Below are 22638 nucleotides of genomic sequence, written 5' to 3' on the forward strand. Positions count from 1 at the left end.
TCTACTAAAAAAAAAATACAAAAAATTAGCCAAGAGCAGTGGCAGGCTCCTGTAGTCCCCGCTACTTGGGAGGCTGCGGCAGGAGAATGGCATGAACCTGGGAGGTGGAGCTTGCAGTGAGCCGAGATAGCGCCACTGCAGTCTGGCCTTGGTGAAAGAGCGAGACTCTGTCTCAAAAAAAAAAAAAAAAAAAGGAATTCATCTTCCTCCAAACTAATTTCAAAAGGTTTTTTCATAGCTGGTTAAGGAAAGAATTATTGTAGAGATCATTAATTCTACTTGTCTCTTTTGATAAAAGGAATCAATGACCAGCAAGATTCAGAAATTTGCCAAAAGTTAATTTGGTGAGGTTGTGTTCCTTCCCTTCCTTCCTGATCATAACTGTTATAGACCTGTTACCAGCTGTTATGGACCAAATCCTTGTGTTGCCCTAAAATTCACATGTTAAAACCCTGCCCCTTAATCTGATGGTGTTAGGAGAAGGGGTCTCTGGGAGGGAATTAGAACTAGATGAGGTTGTTAGGCAGAGCCCTCACATAGAATTAGTGTCCTTCTAAAAGTTTCAAGAGAGCTTGCTTCTCTTTCCACTGTGTAAGGACACAAGAATAAGACAGCCATCTATAAAACAGGCCCTCACCAGACACCAAATCTGCTGGTGCCTTGATGTTGGACTTTCCAGCCTCCAGAACTATGAGAAATAAATGCTTGTTGTTTATATCACCTAGTTTATGATATTTCAAGATTCCAGTTACCTTGTGTGTACCTTTTAACAGCCAAAGCTAAGACACCAGTTAGCACTGACATCTGCTCATTTTTCCAGTATATCCCACAATAACAACAAAGTGTTTTTATATGATTATTGAATGTATTTCTAGAAGGCTTGCTCTAGGGTACTTATCAAATTCAGTTTCGTGGCAAAGATAAAATTCACAAGTAGTATTATTTACTTTGGAAAGATCTTTTAGGGCCTAATCTGCTACTGAGTTTCTCCTTGTAGTTTACTTTAGTCTCTCATGCTATAATTTCTGAGTTATCTCTTATAATGCTGAATTCATATGTCCACTATTCTCTGGGCTCTGCGAACATCTTCTATGAAAGATCTTACACTCTTAAGATTCAGAGTACCCTGTGTGTCTCTCTCACTAAAGAACATGCTGCTTCAGGCCAAGGATCCTGCAGGTGCCAGTGCCAACAATGGATGGGGCACTTGGAGCACGGTCAGGAGATGTGTTGAATCAGACCAGCCTAGAAGGAGCCCCAGAGACCATGGGGTACTGTGCTTTCATTGCACAGCCAAGGAAACACAGGTTGCATAATGTATTCAAAGTCACATTGCTATTTTGTGGCAGAGCTGGAACTCAATGATTTCAGCCACTCAAATAACAAAGATGATGACATCATGAAGGAAACAGCAATACAGCTTTAATTTTTCCAACACTTTGCTATTCACAAAGAATACCTTTGTGTCTGGATCAGGTATCCTCACAATACCTTTATCGTTATTAAGGGTCTGACAACACCACCCCAACTCTCAAGGTACCTAAAGTTGAATTTAGGGAAAACTCTTCTCAGACTTTCCTCCACCACCACCTTATTCACCTGAAATTCCTGTTCATTGAACAGAAAGATGATAGTACTTCTTTGTAGTATTCACTGAACGTCCTATTCTAGGCAAAAGTAAGTACTTTCTGATCTATTTTTCTCCTTCTGTTTTATACATTCATTCTCACTATTCTCTTATTTTTAGAACAAAAGTTCATAACACAGTCTGCCCTCTACCTGTTAACTTTATTTATCTAATTTAACTTTTAAGTGATTTGAAAATTATTTTAAATGCCTCAGTGAATGACCTGCATTTTTATTAAGGACTATTCAATGACTTGTGATAAAAATACAAATATTATTTGTAATTTTTGCATGACAAAATCAGACAACTCTTCTCTGATGGAATTCCCATATCTTGACCATATTTCTGTCTTCATTCTTATGTCTATACTTTCTTTTTTGCAGATGGAGAACCAGAGTAAACCCTCATGGTGTCCTGGCTTCTAAGGATTTTGTTCTCAAGAAGGGATGACCAGGCACTCTGTTCATCTGCATGAACAAAGCCTGCAATACAGGTTTTGATAAGGAGTAAACAACACTGAACAAGCTGCTTGTCCACACACAAATTTTGAACTAACATGACTGGCCAGATGCACTGAAAAGAGAATTGAGACACTGAACTCAGAGCACATGGAGAAAAAGAGAGGGAGAAAGATTTAATTTTGTCTAACTGCTCTTGTATGTTTCCTCAATTTTGTCTTGAAAGAAGGTAAGGAGAATATACTCTCAACTCACCTTTAAGCCACATTGTACTACCAAGAAATGAAATCTCAAACCAACCACTCCTCCGTCTCCTGCCTTCTTCCTTGTGTGCCCCTTGGATGATATCTATGAAATCAATGGACTGAGTGTGGGGACTGGTGCTTTGCACACTGACTTAAGACATTCTTCTTAGGGAAATGTGATCCTTTTTTTTATATAGGGAGATATAAAAATGCATATGAATAGGCAATTTTATTGCTTGATTTGAGCATTAAATTTTATTAGCACGGTGGGTGTGTTTTGTCATATCCATTATTGTCTGTTAACAGTGAGGATAAGAGTGTTGTTCTAGCTTGCATGAAGAGGGACATTCAGAACAGTGTTTTAGGTGAGCTCCCTGCAATATTGCACCAGTTTTCCAAAGCACCAGTCTCATGAGTCACAAGTTATTTGATGCTCTGTCTATTTCTGCAAGCATTACAGGACAGTTGTCTCCTTGTGGGCAAGGAGTACTTGTTAACTCTTTACCTGGCATGTGCCTGGTGTACAGTTGGTGCTCAGTAACTATCTTGATTTCCATTTCCTTCTTTTGATTGTAATTGCAATGTTCTCCCCTCTGTCCTGTGCTGCCCTTAGAGATAGATCAGGCTTTTTGTGCTTCCTCCAAAGCTCGTGCTTTATCATTCACCAAACCATCCTTCTCTGTGCCCAGGATAATGTGTCTAAGGATGGCGTGTGGCCTTGCTGATGCAGCATTCCTTGGAGAGGCTGTCTCCTGTCCAAGGGCCTGTGAGAGCAGAGGCCGGCAGGGTCCCATCTTGCCACAATTGATCTCTGCATGATCTGCTCAGGAAATGAATTGGCAGGCAGGTTGGGAAATGTTGCAAAATGAATAGTCACTTATAAGGGATCAGGAGTTGGAGCCAGAGCCCAAGAGAAACTTACTACCAAACACTAAGACTTAGTGAGAGGTTCCCCAGGATGCTAACTTCTGTGCTGAGAGCTCTTGTTAAGCTATTTAAGCCCCTGCAAGAGAGATGTCTGCAATCATAGAAGAAATGAAGAGTAGTCCTGAGTCATGGCAGGAGAAGACCCTGGAGCAAGGCGAACCTGAGTTAAGATCTGCCCCCTCCACTTACTAGGAAGGCTTCGAACAGGCTGCTTAAGGTCTCTGAGACTCAACCTCCATAAAATGGGTCCAGAACACCTTTTTCTGTGAGAGATACATGAATTAGTAGGGATCCGGTGGCGAATAAATAATCTGTTGAATGAATCATTTAATATAAATCACCTTCCCAGTGCCTAGTTCCTCATTTATGCTTTTGATGAGTGAATAAAGAATATATTTTTCCTACCATGATGCATGATATATAGTCTATTTTTAAAAATAAAAAGTTAGCTCTTTCCCCCACTAAAATTTCACCCCCTTCAACTTCTTTTCTTTCGTGATTTGTAATTTCTGGCCCAGAGAAAGGAAATGATCTTGTGAAGGTCACAGAGAGCAAGCAAGTCAGAACTCGGTCTACTGCCCCTCACCCCAACTCCTTTTCTCTATCTGGCACCTTGAGTTTTCTTTTCTACGTAATTTACTACCGTGTATTGAATTTATATGCCTTTTGTCTGTCTGGGAACACCTTGAGGGCAGAGATTCTCTTATTCATCTCACATGTTGTAGCACAGAGCAAAGTTGTATTTAAAAAACAGAAGGAAAGAAGGAAGGAAGGAAGGAATGAAGGAAGAAAGGGAGGGAGGGAGGAAGGAAGGGAGGGAGGAAGGAAGGAAAGAAGGAAGGGAGTAAGAAAGGAAGGAAAAAATAAAGGAAGGAAGGGAGAGAGGGAGGGAAAGAAAATAGCCCAAAAGAAATGCAATACTGGCCTCCATTGATGGAAATGAGTCACAGGAAAACAAAAACCAACTGGAAGAGCTCCTGATGGCCAAAGCTGGAACAATATGAACAAGGAAATGAATGAATATTGGATTAAACCCAAAGTATAAAATATTCATGAGTACATGCTCACATAAATAAATAACTGAATTAATGAATGAGGAAAGTTTTCAAATAATTTATGTAGATATTCCATCCTCCAAGAAGAGAAACATAACTTTCTACTTCTTAGGTGTCAATCATACGTGGTGACTTTCTTCTAAAGAGAACAGTAAGGAAAGAGGGAAAAATAGCAACTTTTCAGTGAAGAAACCTGACAAACACTACCTCAACCAGGTGATCAAGGTTAAACATCAACAGTCATAAATCATGTTGATTATGTGTACCCTGATATGATGTGAAAAAAATGGCACTTCATCTCTTCCTCCCAAGAAGTCCAATCATGAGGAAAAAAATTCAGTAGTGGAACATCTTACAAACCATCCTCAAAACTGTTAAGGTCAGGCTGGGTGCAGTGGCTCACGCCTGTAATCCCAGCACTTTGGGAGGCTGAGGTGGGTGGATCCCCTGAGGTCAAGAGTTCAAGACCAGCCTGGCCAACATGGTAAAACCCCGTCTCTACTAAAAATACAAAATTAGCCTGGTGTTGTGATGGTCACGTGTAATCCCAGTTACTTGGGAAGGTGAGGCAGGAGAATCGTTTGTACCTGGGCGGCAGAGGTTGCAGTGAGCCAAGATTGCATGACTGCACTCCAACCTGGGTGACAAGAGCAAAACTCCATAAAAAAAAAAACACAAAAACAAACAAAACAAAACAAAACAAAAAGTCAAGTTCAAGAAAAACAAGTTAAGTCTGAGAAAGAGCCAAGTAGAAGCTTAAAGAGACATGACAAGTAAACCTAACGGGGTATCCTGAATGAATGCTGGAACAGAAAGAGAACATTAGGTTAAAACTAAGGAAATCCGAATAAACTGTGGACTCCAGTTGGCAATATGGTATCAATATCACTTTATTAATTGTAACAAATGTATCACGCTAACGTAAGATATTAAAAATAGAGGAAATGGGTGTGGAGTAAGTGGAAATCTGTAATATTTTCTCAAGTTTTCTGTAAATATAAACTTTCAAAGTATGAAGTCTATTAGAAGAATAAGAAAGTGGGACAGTTATCAAACATCAGCCTATAGCAATGGCTTGAACTTCCTTATTCGGACCTTGATTCACAACAAAGAAACAACACCAATGAGAGAGTGAGAGAGACAGAGAGAAAGAGAAAGGAGGAGGGAGAGAGAGGAGAGGGAGAGACAGAGAGAGAAGGGGGAGGAGAGTGAGAAAGAGACAAAAAGAGAGAAAAAGAGAGAGAGATTGGGGAAAGAGAGAGGGAAGGGGGAGAGAGAGAGGGAAGGGGGAGAGAGGAGACAGGGAGGAGAGGAGAGGAGTAAAAAAAAGAGAGAGAGAGAGATTGAGAACCAGGACTCAAACCCAGGGCTGCACCTTTAAGTAAGACTATACTTATAACCTGTGAAAAGCAAAGTATTTTTGTTTCTTCTACTGATTTTCCCTTCTCATGGAAGATTATTCCCAGAGCTTAGTTTAAGTCGCAAATTCCAGTTTAGCCTTAATCTTTCAGGTTTGAGAGACTCATCTCCCTTCACCCCAAGCCTAGCTCATAGTAGTGATTTTTATTCTGAAGAGGGAAATCAACTAACAAACAGGATAAGTGAGGACAATATCCAGATATTAGCTCCTCCTCATCAGCCACAGAAGTTTGTGTCTACTCTCTAGCTCCACCTACTGGACCTTGTGTAAATCACCTGAATAAATGCACAAGCGCTCACCGCAAGACCCCATGCTATGCAAGGCACTGAGGGAAAGGAAGCAACATGCATTCTTTCAGGCACTGCTAGGACTAAAAGAAACTTTTAAGGTGAATCTCCTCTTTTACTGAAGAGAAAACTAAGTGCTAGATGCATTGGGCATTTGCTGCATGTGGAGTCAAACTGGCCAGAGTTTTACGGTCCTGCCACTTCCTGATAATGGCACCTCAGGTAAGTCACTGACTCTCTTTGGAATTCGGCTTCCTCCTCTGTAAAATGAGGATAACAAACCTATACTCTGTGGTTGTTGCTATTGTCGTTTTTTATTTTTATTACTTAGTTATTTACCTTTAATATGAGGGCAAAGATATTTTTGGTAGATATTTCTTGATGGATACTTGAACTTATAACTGTCTTTCTTTTGGTCCCCCTACACACACATGCGCACACACACATTCACACATATACATCATCCTTCCCTTGGGAGTTTTGGAGAATGGACAGACAGCAAGACTTGAGTTGGACCATTTCAGTCTAGGCTGGGGCAGGTAAGGAGGAAAAAAAGGCGAAAGAAAGACAGCTGGAACCAGTAAGATTAGCAAAAGTGAACATCTGGCTCCTTCTCACTGTCATGTTGCATGAAACCCATTATATATTCATGCATTCAAAAATATTGACTTCATACCTTCTACGTGGGTGATCTCTGCCCTCATGCCACAGCACCACCAGCTATTAGACTTTCATTGCAAAGAAATTCCTGTAAGAATGGTTTTTGGTTTCTCTAGTAATATTCTCAAAATGTGAGTGATTGTCTGGCAACCAGTATCTGATCAACTGAGAAGGTCAATCTTTAGGCAAACATGGGCCGTCAGGCTACTATTGCTTCAAGTCTGTAGTTATCAAGATCCTAACTAACTCCCCTAACCCCACAGCTCATGGGCAGCAACTTTCAAACTAGTAACAACAAATATGAATGTAGCTTTTTTTCCAGGGATCAGATGTTCTGCCCAACAGATGCCCTCATTCTGGTCTTTCTCTTAGTTACATTCCAGCCACTGTCACCTGATGGTAGGACATAAGGATTTCTACATTGTAGAAGCTCAGTTTATATCTGTTGAATGAACGAATGAATGAATGAGTGAATAAATATTAGTCTCTACATAATGAAATAGTTGTAAATTAACAGCAAGAGACAGGTCGCCTCTCCACTAGTCAAATGGAGATTTTGACTTGAAGATCAGAACTTGGGGTTATACTAACACCAGGAAAACTTCACCCGTTTGCTTGTAAATGAAGCACAGAGACAGCCTCAGTTTCTTATGACTCAGTACATGACACCCAGTTTACTGTTGATTGCATACCTTTTAAAGGTCATATTGCAATTTTTACCAATATACTTGCTTATATTCTTAGTTAGATTGTGAACTACTTTTGAAAGAAAAATCCTCAGAACGTGTTCTCAAACTAAGGCACAGGGGTCCTTACCCATCACTCTGGCTCTTGCTTCGACCCTCATTCATTAACTTTTACCTGCTGAGAGTTCACTGTGAGCCAGGCATTGTGCTAGGCTCTTTGAAATAAGGTTCTACACCTTTTATCACAACATTTGTTTTCCTCTCATTCCTTCATGAAGTCATTGCAATTTGTGTCTTTATCCTCCTACCAACATAAATGTGTCTGATAAGGCAGTGGTTCCCAACCTTTTTGGCACCCAAGACCGGTTTTGTGGAAGACAATTTTTCCACATATTGTAGTATGTGGGATGGTTTCGAGATGAAACGGTTCCACTTCAGATCATCAGGCTTTAGTTAGATTCTCATAAGGAGCAAGCAACCTAGATCCCTCAAATACACCCTCTCACAATAAGGTCCATGCTCCTATGAGAATCTAATGTCGCCACTAATCTGACAGGAGGCAGAGCTCAGGGGTAATACTTGCTTGCCTGCCATTCATGTCCTGCTGTATGGCCCAGTTCCTAGCAGGCCATGGACCAGTACTGGTCCGTGGCCTGGGGGTTGGGGACTCCTGTAACGAGGGAAACCATTGACCACTTCGTTGCAAAACCTAAGAAACACATCCCTTTATTACTCTATCAGACTTCTCTGTGGTATCCAATTCCATTTACCATTCCATTCTCATAGAAAGTCCTTACTTTTAGCCAGGAGCAGTGGCTCACCCCTGTAATCCCAGCACTTTGGGAGGCTGAGGCGGATGGATCACCTGAGGTTGGGAGTTCTAGACCAGCCTGACCAACATGGAGAAACCTTGTCTCTACTAAAAATACAAAATTAGCTGGGCATGGTGGCGCATGCCTGTAATCCCAGCTACTTGGGAGGCTGAGGTGGGAGAATAGCTTGAACCCAGGAGGCAGAGGTTGCAGTGAGCTGAGATTGCGCCACTGCAATCCAGCCTGGGCCACAAGAGTGAAACTCCAAAAAAAAAAAAACCTTTCTTTTTTCTGCTTTCCATGTCAATACTATCTTCTAGTCTTTTTCACTTTCTTTCTGGAGCTTTGAACCAACAGATCCACAGTATACTCTCAAGCATTGTAAGTTCAACATATCTGAAATTAAACACGTCATTACATTCCACTGAAAAAATGGTACTGAGAATAAAGGGGTGTTTTCTGAATGGGGCACTCAGATTGGGTCGAAGTGCAGATGGTTGCATTCCAAAAAGATTTTGAGGTCAAAGATGATTCCACTACTCCAAAACTAAGTGGTTAATGCAAGGATCTAGATGCAAAATAGGAGAAGATGGCTGTGAAAACAGGAGCACTGCAGCTGAGTGGGCGATGGATGGCAATATTAGAAAATTAAAATGCTGACATGGAGATGCTAATGAAGTAATTTTTAAGCTACTTTACATGGATGCATGAAGTTCATTTAAATGGGCAGGCTGTCTGCTTTAAAAGCCCAAGTCTTTTAAACTATGAGAGATTTCAGGCAGGGGAAAGTAATATATGGCCGATGAGAACGATAGTAATGGAAACCCAATAGAGCCATCCTTGAAATGGGCCCTGCAAACTCTAAAGGGAGCTTAGAATTCTCAGTGCAGAGAAACAAACACATTGGTGACCAGGTGCATGGCGGTCTTCTCTTTCTAAAGGAATTTGACTTCAAGTACAGAAGTCCTCACAGCCATATGCTGCAGACTTCCAACTGTTAGAGTCCAGGAAAAGAAAAATTGGCAAGAATTGTCTTACATGTTACGTGCTTTTGCTTTAGAGGAATGAGAGGAGAGAAAGAAAGAGATAGAGCAAGAGAGAAAGAGAGAAAGACATGTGAAAAGGTTAATTAGTATTTAAACACACAGTTGTGTTTTCTATTTGGTCTGACTAGGAAAATAAATTATGTTCTTCAAAGCACAGGCTAGAAGGCTATAATTGATAATAGGCATGGTGAGTACAGCTTTGCCAATGTGGCACAAAAAAACAAAAGAGAATCAAATAGAAACAAGCAGAAGAGTTACCCCCCACCCAAAGCCTGGGGCTGAATGAGAAAGTGGAGAGGGGGCTGCAGAAGTGGAGAAGCTCGCTTTTTACTCTGGCCCTGCCACTTTCCTCAGGTCACCTTGGGCAGGTGACCTGGCTTTTCTGAACCCCGGGATTTTCAGTTATAAAATGATGGTAATAATGCTTTTTTCTCAGTGTGTTGTTAGGAGTTAATGAGATAGTGTTTGAGAGAAGGGCTGGCATGGTGTCAGGCACAAAGTGGTTATTCAGGAAGTGCTTGTCCCCAGTAACTGTTTGTTTAGTCTACTTTCATCTCCCCCGTCTCTGAATTTCTGTAATTTTATAAAAGCTCGGAGAAGCCCTTAGTAAGATGGTGTCTCCTATTGTTCCTTAATTGTATCATGTTTAGGTTGCATCCTTGTCAATTCAATCCAATCCAATTTCATTCCATTTACTTTAGCTCAATTAAAAAATATTTGTTAATAAATGTGTTCCTAGAACAATGCTTGGGAATACAAACATGAATAAGAAACAGTAAATGCCTTCAAAGACCTTAAGCGCATTGCGAGAAATAAGAAAAGTATTCAAGGGGCTCCAATCAGCATTTGGACACCCATTATTAATCAGTGGGGAGCTCCTACAAAGACGTGAATCAACACGTCCATCATCATTTTCACAGCAATCTCATGAAGCGGTGACTGTACAGATTGGGAAACTAAGACACAGAGAAGGTAACTGACTTGCTCAAGGTCAAGACAAGAGGATGGGCCCTGAATCCACATCTGCTCGCCGGAGGCCCCTCTGCGCTTTGGTTTTCTCCAGGACTGCTGTACCACCCCTGCTCAGCCCAAGGCATCTCTTATCTTCCAGGGCTCAGTGGTGCCTGTGTGCTAAAGCCCAGCTATTTGCAACTCTTCATGCTAAACCCATGGGAAGAAGACATACATAATATATCAAATATGCTCATTGCTAAAGACAATGGCATTGGGGTTCTCATCAAGAAGACTTCCTTTTTCCATGACCATCAGGGAAGCACCCTAATATAGTTTGCATAATTTGTCCTTGCCAACATATCACATTGAAATGTAATCCCCAGTGCTGCAGCTGGGGCCTGGCTGGAGGTGTTTGAGTCATGGGGGCAGAGCCCTTATGACTTGGTGCTGTCCTTGCAGTAGTGAGTGAGTTCTCACCAGATCTGGTTGTTGTAAAGTGTGACACTCCCCCCACCACACAGCTCTCTCTTGCTCCTGCTTTCACCATGTAATATGCCTGCTCCTGGTTCACCTTTTGCCATGAGTAAAAGCTCTGTGAGGCCTCCCCAGAAGTCAGCAGATACCAGAGTCATGCTTTTCTGTACAGCCTGCAGAACTGAACCAACGAAAGCCTTTTTCTTTATAAATGTCTTTCTTTCTTTCTTTCTTTCTTTCTTTCTTTCTTTCTTTCTTTCTTTCTTTCTTTCTTTCTTTCTTTCTTCCTTCCTTTCTTTCTCTCTTTTCTTTCTTTTCCTTTCTTTCTCTTTCTTTCTTTCTTTCGTTTTCTTTCTCTCTTTCTTCCTTCCTTTCTTTCTCTCTCTCTCTCTTTTCTTTCTCTCTTTCTTTCTTTCTTTCTTTCTTTCTTTCTTTCTTTCTTTCTTTCTTTCTTTCTTTCTTCTTTTCTTTTTTTCTTTCTTTTTCTTTCTTTCTTTCACAGAGTCTCACTGCTGCCCAGGCTGCAGTACAGTGGCACAATGATAACTCACTGTAGCCTTCACCTCCTGGCCTCAAGCAACCCTCCCACCTCAGCCTCCCATGTAGCTGGAACTACCATAACCTGCTAATTTGGGTGTTTTTTTGGTAGAGACAGAAAAAATTTCCAGCCTCAGAAATTTTTTACAGCAATGCAAGAAATGAACTAACTCATATCCCAAAGGCAAGTCCCTCCCCATATAACACTCTATCTACAGTTTACATGCACCACCTCTTTTTTTATTTTAATTCAATATTTAATATTGAATTTAATATTAATTTTGTTATTAATATTAATTTTTTTGAAAAAAAATTAAAGTGGGTCTCAGCATTATCATATGTTACCAAGGTTAGTCTAGGTATACATTACAATTTACATTCACAAATCCATGCAAAAAAAGACTTTTCTGTCTTGCTCATCTCTGTATCATCAATGCCTAGAAGAGGGCACCTAACAGGAAGGTGCCGGATACTTACATTCACTGCAAGATGATGACGATTTCCATTCTTTCTGCTGTTAAACTTAATTTCCAATATTTACACTCAACTAATTATTTTTCTAACAAATTCTACATTTATTCTTTATCTCAATCATTCTCATAAGGCACATATTATCTCACTTTACTCATTAAACATCCCAGTATCTTCTTTGTTATTAATTTTAATTTCACCACCTGTAAAACACACAATAGCAATCATTACTAATTTCTTGAAGTCAATTGTTAAATATGCTTTCCACTATATTTTACTACTTTCTGTGATCACCTGTATTTTCTCCATCCCGATCGATCCTCTTGCTGATTTTGTTTTTCAGTAAAGGCTAATGAGTAGTGAATTTTTTGTATTCCTACATGTCTTTATTTAACTCTCATATTAAATAATCGTTATGCTGAATACAGAGCTCTAGGCTACCATACAAGTGCTCAAAAATGGATGCCTACTATTTATTGTTTATATTAGATTGTTAATCATTTCTCCTCAGCACCTTCCTGATGATACACCATCTTTCATGACATCTGTTGTTGGGGACATAAGGTCTACTGAACGTATAATTGCCATCTCTTTATAGGTAACCTCTCCTTTTCCCTGATGACTTTGAATACTGCCATTTTCACTTTGATGTTCCAAGGCTTCTCTCTCAAAAGTCTAGTCAGGAGCTGCCTGTAATCTACCCTTTGGGCTTGCCACCTATGGGGTGCTGAGGGGCATCTCCTGGCACTCTTGTCTTGGGGCCGGAGCCATCAGTATCTGGTGTCAGCTCCTCATCCTCTCCTGACAGTGTGTCCCCAACACACGCACCTCCTTCCTTTCAGTCACGTGGAAAGATTCATGGTGGTTCCTCACATGCCAGGTTCTTTCACAGCTTCTCACCAGGGCTGGGGCTAGGGTGAGGCATGTGAGGCACCCAGGGTGCACGACTGAAGGAGGCTCTCACTCACATGCACTGGCCCTGCACTTGCACCACCCTGGAAGCTAAAGTCATCCTGAGTTAGCAAATAAGAAAACCAAAGCAGCCCAGCACAGTGGCTCCTGCCTGTAGACCCAGCTACTCAGGAGGCTGAGGCAGGAGGATTGCTTGAGCCCAAGAGTTCAAGACAAGCCTGGGAAACACACAAGACCTGTTTCTTCCAAAAAAATTGGCTGGTTGTGGTAGTCTCAGCTACTTGAGAGGCTGAGGTGGGAGGGTTGCTTGAGCCCAGGAGGTGGAGGCTGCAGTGAGTTATGACTGTGACACTGTACTCCAGTCTGGGCAACATTGAGAGTGTCTCAAGAAAGAAAGAAAGAAAGGAAAGAAAGAAAGAAAGAAATAGAAAGAGAGAAGGAAGGAAGGGAAGGGAAGGGAAGAGAAGAGAAAGGAAAGGAAAGGAAAGGAAAGGAAAGGAGAGAGAGAGGGAAAGAGAGAGGGAGGGAAGGATAGAGGAAGATAGGAAAGAGAGACAGAGAAAGAAAGAAAAGAGAGAGAAGGAGGGAGGAAAGAAAAGAAAAGAAAGAGAGAAAGAAAAGAAAAAAGAGAGAAAGAAAAGAAAGAAACCAAAGCAGACAGAATTAAATGCATTGCCCAAGAGTTGGTGGCTTATCAGAGACAAAACTTGGATTGAAGCTCTGATCAATCTGAAGCCAAAGTCATTCTTTCTAACAATCCTGGGCACAAATCATTATGCAGCTCCTGCAACGAGATGGGGCTGGAACAACTGCCATACACAGGCAGAATGGGCATGGGATGCAAGAGGGCTCCTGGTTTGCCCACATGCAGGGCTCCCTAGCATGGAGGCATCATATTGCATTGCTCTGTTTTTAGCTACAGTTTGGGTTTCACTTCTGCATCAAAAAGTCCTTCTGGGGCTATAGACTTTCTGACGACTAGGAGGGGTTGGGTGTTGCTGCTCAGAGAGGCCCATGTCCTGCAGACTCGTGCTGTGTCAACCTTTATTCAGGCTCTGAGCCGCTGTACCTCAAAGACCAAATTTGGCCATGGTTTTCAGAATCACAGATGGAAGCCAGTGTCTATCAGCAAGAAAGTGCTGTACATGGAGCTCTGGGCTAAATTCCAGCTCTTACACCACACGCACGTGTGCATATACACACACACACCACACAAGCACACACACACGGGGCATTGAACAATATCCTATTGCAGACTTACAGAATAACCTGGAGGCATGACATTTCTTTCTTTTCTCAGAAAATAAAGTTTTTATTGAGTAGCTAGTATGTGCCAGGATCATTTGTGATATATATATATATATATTCTGGGTGAATAAATACATCAAAGTGGGGTAGTATGAGAATCACAACACAACGCCATGCTCAGTAAAGCCTGATATTTATCTTTACTCTCCCATCATCCCAAGACTGCCACAAGCCGAAGACCCTTACCCAAGCTGTTCCATCATAACTATCTCCCTACCACCAACTTTCAGCTTCTCCTTTCTCCCACTTCTTCCTTCCAGATTCATTGTATTAAAGTTCAGTTTTGATCATGTGATTCCCTTGCCCAAAAATACCTATTGCCTACTTGATTATGTACCAATTATCTGGCTTAACTCCCAAGTCCATCTATCTGGGAGATCTGTCCTTTAATTTTGACCTCTGAAAGCTCCATTGTGTTTACCTTCATGAGGCTCTTCCTAAACCCCCAGAGAACAATGTACAGCCTTCATGCTGGATCCAGCTAGCGGATTCATCCCTCAGCTCTTCTATTTACCAGCTGTGGGATCTTGGGTAAAGTGTCTATGACAGCATCAGTTTCAGAATGGCATTGTGAGATGAGATGCATTGACTCAGCGTGAAGTCCTTATAACACTGCCAGGCACATGCTAAGTGCTCTGCAATATTTTTGTCCTTGCAATGAAGTCCTTGGGCACTCTGTTTATAATAGACTTATTTTTAGCTGTATGACTAACATTCTAGATAATTGCATATTTTTAAAAATCTTCTCAACTCTTGGAGGATGGGCACAGTGTCGTGTTAATCCCCTCCAGTACCTACAACAGACATTAAACTAACACCAATGAATGTCTGTGAAATGGAATTACTTATCAAATGAACATCCAGAATGTATATGTTCAGCTCTGTTGGGTTGTGCCAATAGCCCATTTGGATGAGTCAGTCTTCTTTGTTAGCTGATTTATGCCACACTTGATTATAAATACTGTCCAAGAAGCCTACGTGACCTCCTGTAGAAAATGAAGAATAAGTGGGAGAGGCCTGGTGTCCGAGGGTCCTATAACACTTATGCCAGACCAGTCTTCAGAGAGGGTAGAATCCACCCCCCAGGTGCAAACCTGATATCTGGGCTTGGAAATTTCCATAGTTGACTCAGGGTTTCATGGCTGCCTATAAGTAGGTCTGAGTTCCCCTTCCATTCTGAAAATTCTCACCCCAAATGAAGGAGTGAAGCAGCAGATTTCTGCTTTCTATAAGAATTCTAGAATACTACAAATTCTTTCATAATTCCTCTTGTAGATGATTTGGACATCACTTTCAAGTGGGATGGAAATCAGATCTCCATCATGGCTCTGAGCTTAACATGTGGCCAGCTGGACCACCAGCCTTGTATTTCAATTCCAACTTCTCCATGTGGCTCTCAGCAGGGCTGGTAACTCTCTAGAAATGAGAGTTACATTTTCCTCACTAGACTATTTAAGGTTTCCCTCAGTCCCTTAGGAAATAGCAATAGAGTTGATGTCAGAACCATCTCCTTTGCTGTGAAGTTTATTGAAGTTATGCACAGTTGCATCACCTGTGATGTAATAAATACCACCTCACCACATGGCGTGTGTTGTCTTTTATTTTTAAAGTTTTATTTTTGACTTTTGTGAAGTGTAGATTAAAAGACCCCTTCAGTTAGTTCAAATCAAAACCATGCCAGTCCCCATATCTCATGCATTCCAAATACCTACATGACTGCTGGTGGGTGCGTTGACTTGGACAGCTGTTTTGGAAATCAATGTGGTAATATTTGTCAAGACCCTTCAGGATCTCGATTACTTTATTTCAGTAATTTCACTTCTAAAAATTTACCCAGTGAAAAAAAGTAGGAATGTAGACAAAGACCTATATGTGTGTAGGTATGCATTTTGAAGATGATCTTTTTGGTAAGGGCACAAAGTGGAAACAACCTATCTAACAATATTGTGTCATTAAAATGACAGTACATTAGAAGGCTAGGATATAATGCAGCCACTAAAAATGACATTTATAATGAATGTTTAATGATGAGGAGCAATATCATGATGTGACATTAAGTGAAAATACAGAATATAAAACGGTGTGTGGATCTCAACTGTGATATTTTACACATGCATTTGATTAAAATGCATTTTTTTCATAAAAGAACAAGAATTAATATATGATGGATCTAGGTCAACGGTTCTCAACTGGAGGTGATTTCGCCCCCTAGGGCAATGTCTGAGGACATTTTTGACTGTGATGCCTTAGAGGAGGGGAGACTGCTGGCCTTGATTTGTAGAGGCTGGAGATGATGTTAAACATCCTATGAATTGCAGGACAGCCCCCCGACAGCAGAGAATTTTCCAGCCCAGCATACCAATGGTGCTGAGGTTAGCAAACTCTGTGTCTTCACCTCCTTTCAGACTTTTTCTAACATGAGTAAATTCCCTCATCTCTTGCTCCCTCTTTTCCTCTCTTTCTTTCTCTCTCTCTTCTCTTTCTAATATCTATTAAGGCCTTAGTATAGGCCAGGCACTGTCTTAAACATTTTACCACATATTAGCTAATGTTAATGCACAACCACCTCATGAGGTAGGAACTGTTATTGTCATCCTAGGTGAGATAACCTTTCAAACTTTTTTGTGGTTTCAAAATAATTAATCAAGAGTGCTTAGTAGCACAGTGTCTGATACACAGATAAATACATACATATATATATATGGGCATGTGTATGTATACACATACACACAAGGAGTGTATATGTTACCTGTGTGTATTATGGCAAGATTATAGAAATGACTAGTTTTGGATAATGGAATTGGAAAAAAGTTTTGTGTTTTTTCTTTATACTTTATATTTTTCTATATTCACACATTTCTATATTTCCACATTTTCTTCCATACATATAATTTATTTTTGTTACTGAAACAACCTAATAGTATATTAGAGTCCCAGAGGGCTTAAGGACTCTCTGTGAGAAGAACAGTCCCTGTTACATGAGAAAGTTTAAAGACACTCTATTCCCATCAAGCCACATACTTCACTAAAATAGAGCACTGGATCACATTGTCAAAACAAAACTTCAACTTCCTCTGATTCAATGCAGTCAGCATTAGGGCCACAGATCCTGCTTGTAGCAATCAATTTGCTTGTTATATTTTGCCGCGGCTACCTCCTTTGGGATTAATCATTTCCTATTGATCTCATTATGCAACAGAAATCTTTTTCATTCATCCTTTGGATGACCCTTCTCATTTCCTCTCAGTCAAATAACACTCTAGTAGGGCAGACGTAGGGTTTTCAACTTTGTTTACATATCAGATTTATCTGGGGAGCCCTTAAGAAATAAAAATGACCCATCCCTATCTTGAGAGATTATGATTTGACTTCTCTGGAGCTGAGCACTTTATTTTTAAACTTCTCAGAGCTTTTCATATGCAGCCAGGTTTGAGAATCACCACCTGAGCTATAGTCACGCTTACAATTTTTGAACTGGCCCAAAGAGGAGGGAATTAACCTTTCAGATGCAGCCTACATCAAGGAAGCTGCCTGCTGTTAAGGGAACAGGATACCTGCAGAGGCTCCGGTCCTGACAATGCCTTCAGCTCCACCTCCCACCAAAGACCTGTGTGGTGTCAGCAGCAGCCCCATTTGCAGGTGAGGAGAGAATTGAGCCCTGACTGTTGGGACCCTCTCCACCTAAAATGCAACCCCCCTGAGGTGCTGAGGAACATAGCAGAGCCTTCTTCCACTTGCCAGCCCTTCAGCTATTTACAGGTGGGCCTCACGTCCCTCCACAGTCTTCTCTGCCCGCCCCCAGATAAACATTCCCAGTTTCTCCAACCATCTCTCAGGGGATAAATGTGCTCCTCACACATTCTGTTTCTCTTGGTTCCTGCTTTCTATCAAACAAGTTGTTTATAGCACCTGGCTGATCCTCACCATATGTTACTGCTCATTTCTGGAGTCTGAATAGTCTGGCTAATTATCATTTCTCCCATGGGCAGAACTTCCCAGAGCAGGTTATCTGCGATGGAAGCAGTGATGCAGCACCCACATGGCCCAGAGGAAGGGTTGTCAGCTGACAGCTCACAGCTGGATCATGCTGGGGGATTTTTTCTTTCCCCTGGGAGAAAATGCATCTAATGACTGATTGAGATGGGGAACAGAAGCCTGGCCCTTTGCGTAAGTACGAAAGGTCTTTGAAGGGCCTTGTCAACTTCTGCACTCCCCATGGAATCAGCTGAGATCTCTGTTTTAACTGTATGGCAAGTTAACCTCGCCCTTTGCCCAATTCTGCTTCCTTTATCACTTAGGTTGCTGATCCTGACAGTGCACCACGATAAACCTTCTGCATAGATATTTTCATCTCGGGGCCTGTTTCCCAGAGAGCCCAACCTAAAGACATCTGCTGTAAATGCAAAATGAGCCTGTGAATTAACTGCCTTGAGTCAGATAGTTAGAACTCATGGTTGGCCATAACTTTCTTTAGGAAAAAACAGCCTAGGGACAAGGATAGAGCTGTTTCCTTTACACAGGGGTGATAGGAAGGCCTGTCTCCATGATCATACCAGAATAAAATGCTTTTGAATTCCTTTGCCACCCTGGCTCCCTTCTCTGCTTCAGTTTTGGTGGTTTCAAAGGTCTTATATAGGACTAGAAACTTCAGACAGGATCTGGATAGTGGAGAATGGAGATGGAACCTCACACTATAAATAATTGCCACTAATTTATGTACTATTCTAGCTTCAATAGCTACAGTCTTGTGTTTATTAGCCTAAATATGACCTAAAGTTGTGTTGTAATCTTGGCTAGCCTTGTTTCTCTGACTGTATCTCCTGACATAATCCTGTGTTGCGCTCATTGCTATAGCTTGTATAATCTATTTACTTTAGTATAGCCAGTATATGCGATAGCTGTAGTATAGGTTGTCCTCTCTGTAACTGAAGTTGCCAACTGGCTTGAACCTCTTTGTCTTTTCACCAGCTGTTTCCCCTGCCCACTTCGGTCAGCCTGAACAACTTCTGTATTTCCTTGAAACTTCAACTCACTCATCATCTTCTTCTACATTCTTAGCACCTTTGCTGACCTCTTTAAGCTAGATGGGTCATCTCCACTTTGTGCTCTCACCCTAGTTGCCCTGGAGACCTCCATCACAGCACTTGCCATTTTTCTTTGCAGGACCCTATCCTTCAGGGCACTGGTCACATCTCATCCACCTTTGTACCTCTAGCAGCTAGCACAGTGCCTAGGACATAGAGAGTGGAATTAGAGTAAACTAAACTCAAATTTTATAGTTCTAATTTTGAGACATTCAGCCTATTAGAGAGGTATCAGCTCTGCCAACCTACCACATTGCCTTGTGATACATTAGGCAAATTTGCAAGTAATTTCAAAGTTTCCACTTGTGATTGACCTAACTCCTCCCTAAAACCCACAGGAGGGACGTGTGAAATGGGCTTGATGTTTACAATGACAAAACTAGACATGCAAGTTGCTTCTGTTTGTTTTGATTCAGAAATATTTCAGCACAGAGCGTTGGATTAAGAGGGATGCCTGAGGGAGGTGAAGCATGTGATCATCCTGACTTTACGTTTGGGGCTACTCTTGAATCATGGCTTAGGAAAGGAGAATCCAAGCAGAGCACAGCAGGTTTGCTAAGCTGAGGAGGCAGAAATCAGAGTTTAAAGTTTACAAAGTTTCAGGATAACAGAGAGAACAGAGCTACATAAAAGAGCAGCTCCAGAAATTTATGTATCAGTCCCCTTAAGGCACTGGATGGAATTAAAATATACATGTTTAGGGCAAGACTAGCCAACCTTTGGAAAAACAGCTTCTGGAGAGCTATGAGATGAACAGAAATCGCTAATGATACACAGTGTGGAGAAATACAGGTGTTCCAATCATCCAGCATGGAGAGAAGACCTCAACTGAGACCCAGAAAGGCCACATCTGAGAAGCAGTGTTCCTCTCATCCTAGAGTAAGAGTACTCTAGAACCACTCTAGCAAAGCTTAACAACAAGCCTTAAAAGATCAATCTAATCTTCCAGCAAATTAACTGCCCGCAATAACAAAACTTAGCGTTCTCTGAAGAAAAACAGCAAAATGCAGACTCTCAATGTAGCATCACAATGTCTAGAATACAATAAAAATTTATAGACAAACATAGAAGCAGGAAAATGCAATCTGTGCAAACATAGCTGATGAAAACTGATCCTAAGATGACTCAGATGTTGGGTCAAGAATTTTAAAGCAGCTTTATATATATGTTCAAGTACATAAAGGAAAATGTAGTGATAATAAATTAACAGATGTGGAATCTTAACAGAGAAATGTAAATTATAAAAAGAAACCAAATTAAAATTTTAGAACTATAAAGTACAATATCTGATGAAAAACGTTAACTGATGGGCTTAACAAACAATTGGAGACAACAGAAGAAAGGACTAATAATCTTTCACAAATTAATAGAAATTTTCCAGCAGAAAACAGCTGGCAGAATGTCAATATCTGGTAAAACTAATATTTATTTTAATATTAGTTTTGCCTTAAAACATTTCTCTCTCTCTCTCTTTCTTGCTCCACTCATTTCTCTCTTTTTCTTTCTATTTCACAATGATAACTCCAATTTTAATTTAGCACCATAGGGTTGATTCTAGTTTTCTCTTTCCTATATTTGTCACTCCCTTCTCTGATGGTGCAAAATCTAGGTCCCATTTTCTTTAATACCATTACTTATTGGATCAATCCTCTACATATGTTTCAATCATATATGCCCCACACCATCACCACCCTCTCTCTTGTGCAGGTGCCCTCCTCACTCTGCTTAGGCTCTGAAAGCCCATGCCAAACCACTGCCCTCTGTGGACACTCCCCTTAACATTCTCTAGCTTAGCTGCCTCATTGTGTTTCCTCCCCAATCCTTGCAAGTGGAAGACTCAACATTCATTATTAGACCACTTGGATTTATGAAACATGCCAGACTCATTTGTATTTCTGCCCATCCTCAAATTTTCATGCCCTTTGCATGGAATATCCTCTCTGACATGACCAATGGGCAAAGTCCTCTTTTTAAATTTGAGTTTAAATATTTTCTAATCTTCAAAGCCTTCTTCTGTGCCAGAGATGTTTGCAATGCTCCTTTATCCTAGTCTTGATCTTGCATGCCCCTCCACTGCCCAGGTATTTCCAGACCCTTGTGCACCCTGGTGCACTCTGAATTCCTTGCAGGGTGAGCATCATCAACTTCTCACACATCAAAGATGCCTGATGGTGTGGCCACTGAAACCCCTATTGCAGCAGCACCAGGGAGGTGAGAATGGCTGTGTATGGAGAACAATGTGTGCAGTTAATACACCAGCTTCAAGCACGTTTTGGGGCACCTGCATATCTATCTCTCACGCCTTCCGCTCTACTGCGATGGGTCAGATTCCACCCCCTGCCGCTTCATTGCTGGAGGATCCTAAGAAATTCAAGATCATTTTACTCCTTCGTTGTTTTTCAGGCTTTGGACAAAGTCTGCTGCCCACAGTGCAGTTTTTGTCCTATCAGATAACTTGGGAATAGTTCTGTCTTCAGAACTTAAATGAATATGAACCTTTGAAATCCATAAAATAAATAGAATGAAAATTTAGCCCATCAGATTTGGCAGCTTCACAAAACTTACCTAAACCTTCTTGTGCCTCTTGGATTCCAGTTTCCAGCCTCAGGCGGGGAATGAGAGACATGCTGATGTATTTAATACTCATGAGAACCACTCCAACGTTGGAAAGGGAATCCCAAGAGAAAGGTTTCATGAAGAAATAGGAGGTGAGAAGGGACTTCTTTCTGCCCTGAACATAACACGCAGAAGGAGGCTGGTTTTTAGTTTGGGGCTAGTCTGCATTTCTTCATGGAGCAAAGTAAAGAAAGAGGTTTGGGTTGCAGGATTCAGGATTCCCTGAAAGATAAGAGTGAAACACTCCCTCTCCCCACCTAAGCCGCCACCATCTCGGGGCAGCCGCCATCAGATCTCTCTGGGATCGTGAGGGGCCTCTCACCTGGCCTGCCTGATTTGAATGTCTCTCCACTTTGATCAGATAACTTGTCTCTTTCAGGTATCTGGGCTGCTGACCCAATAAAATGGAGCCGCTGTGACCTGCTGTCAGGGCTTTCACAACTGGTCCCGCATGATGACCCTGCCTGACAACCCCAACTTGGCTTCAGCCTTCCTCTTGCTGGATGACTTCAGCAAGTCAGACACTCTCCATGCATCTGCCTTCTTGTTTATAAAACAAAGACAGGATTATTGTGAGAATCAAAGAAAAAATGGATATAAGCATTTGTTGATTGTCAAGTGCTAAAAAAGTTGTTATAGTTATTGTCGTTATTACAAGAACTCAATGAGACATGTTAAAATGAGTTTCTCAGTGGTTTGGATAGTTAAATATTATAAAAATTACTTGAGAGACATGTGGAGCCTCTTTGAGTGGATCATAAAATCAAAAACTGGGAAAGACTGTGGCAGTGATTAAATCTACCACCCCAAACCATGGCTTTATGATGACTATCAGTATCTTAGGGTTAAGTATATGCCTTTATCAGTTCTATGATATATGGAGCCTAAAGGAAGTCCAGGATCTTGCAATCTAATCCCGAAAATTCATAAATGAGGAAATAGAGCCCCCGAACAGCATGGTTTGCTCAATGTTGTACAGCTACCAGAAGTGCAACTAATAATAAAAGTAAAGGACTGTACACTTTCAGTGAAACGCCTTTGCTACATGACCTCACTCCG

The 22638-nt window shown here is 41.2% G+C and overlaps 1 long non-coding RNA gene across 1 annotated transcript; it reads left to right on the forward strand.

Annotated features, from left to right (window-relative positions):
* Nucleotides 1-6207: 6207 nt before the first annotated feature.
* Nucleotides 6208-22182, forward strand: LOC116812723 (uncharacterized). The gene is made up of 4 exons (XR_004370764.1): nt 6208-6241; nt 17386-17518; nt 17869-18046; nt 21959-22182. It is a non-coding gene; the product is annotated as an uncharacterized LOC116812723 (long non-coding RNA).
* The last annotated feature ends 456 nt before the right edge of the window (nt 22183-22638 follow it).

Source organism: Hylobates moloch, unplaced genomic scaffold (genome assembly GCF_009828535.3).
Source record: "Hylobates moloch isolate HMO894 unplaced genomic scaffold, HMol_V3 SCAFFOLD_9, whole genome shotgun sequence".
Taxonomy (NCBI): domain Eukaryota; kingdom Metazoa; phylum Chordata; class Mammalia; order Primates; family Hylobatidae; genus Hylobates; species Hylobates moloch.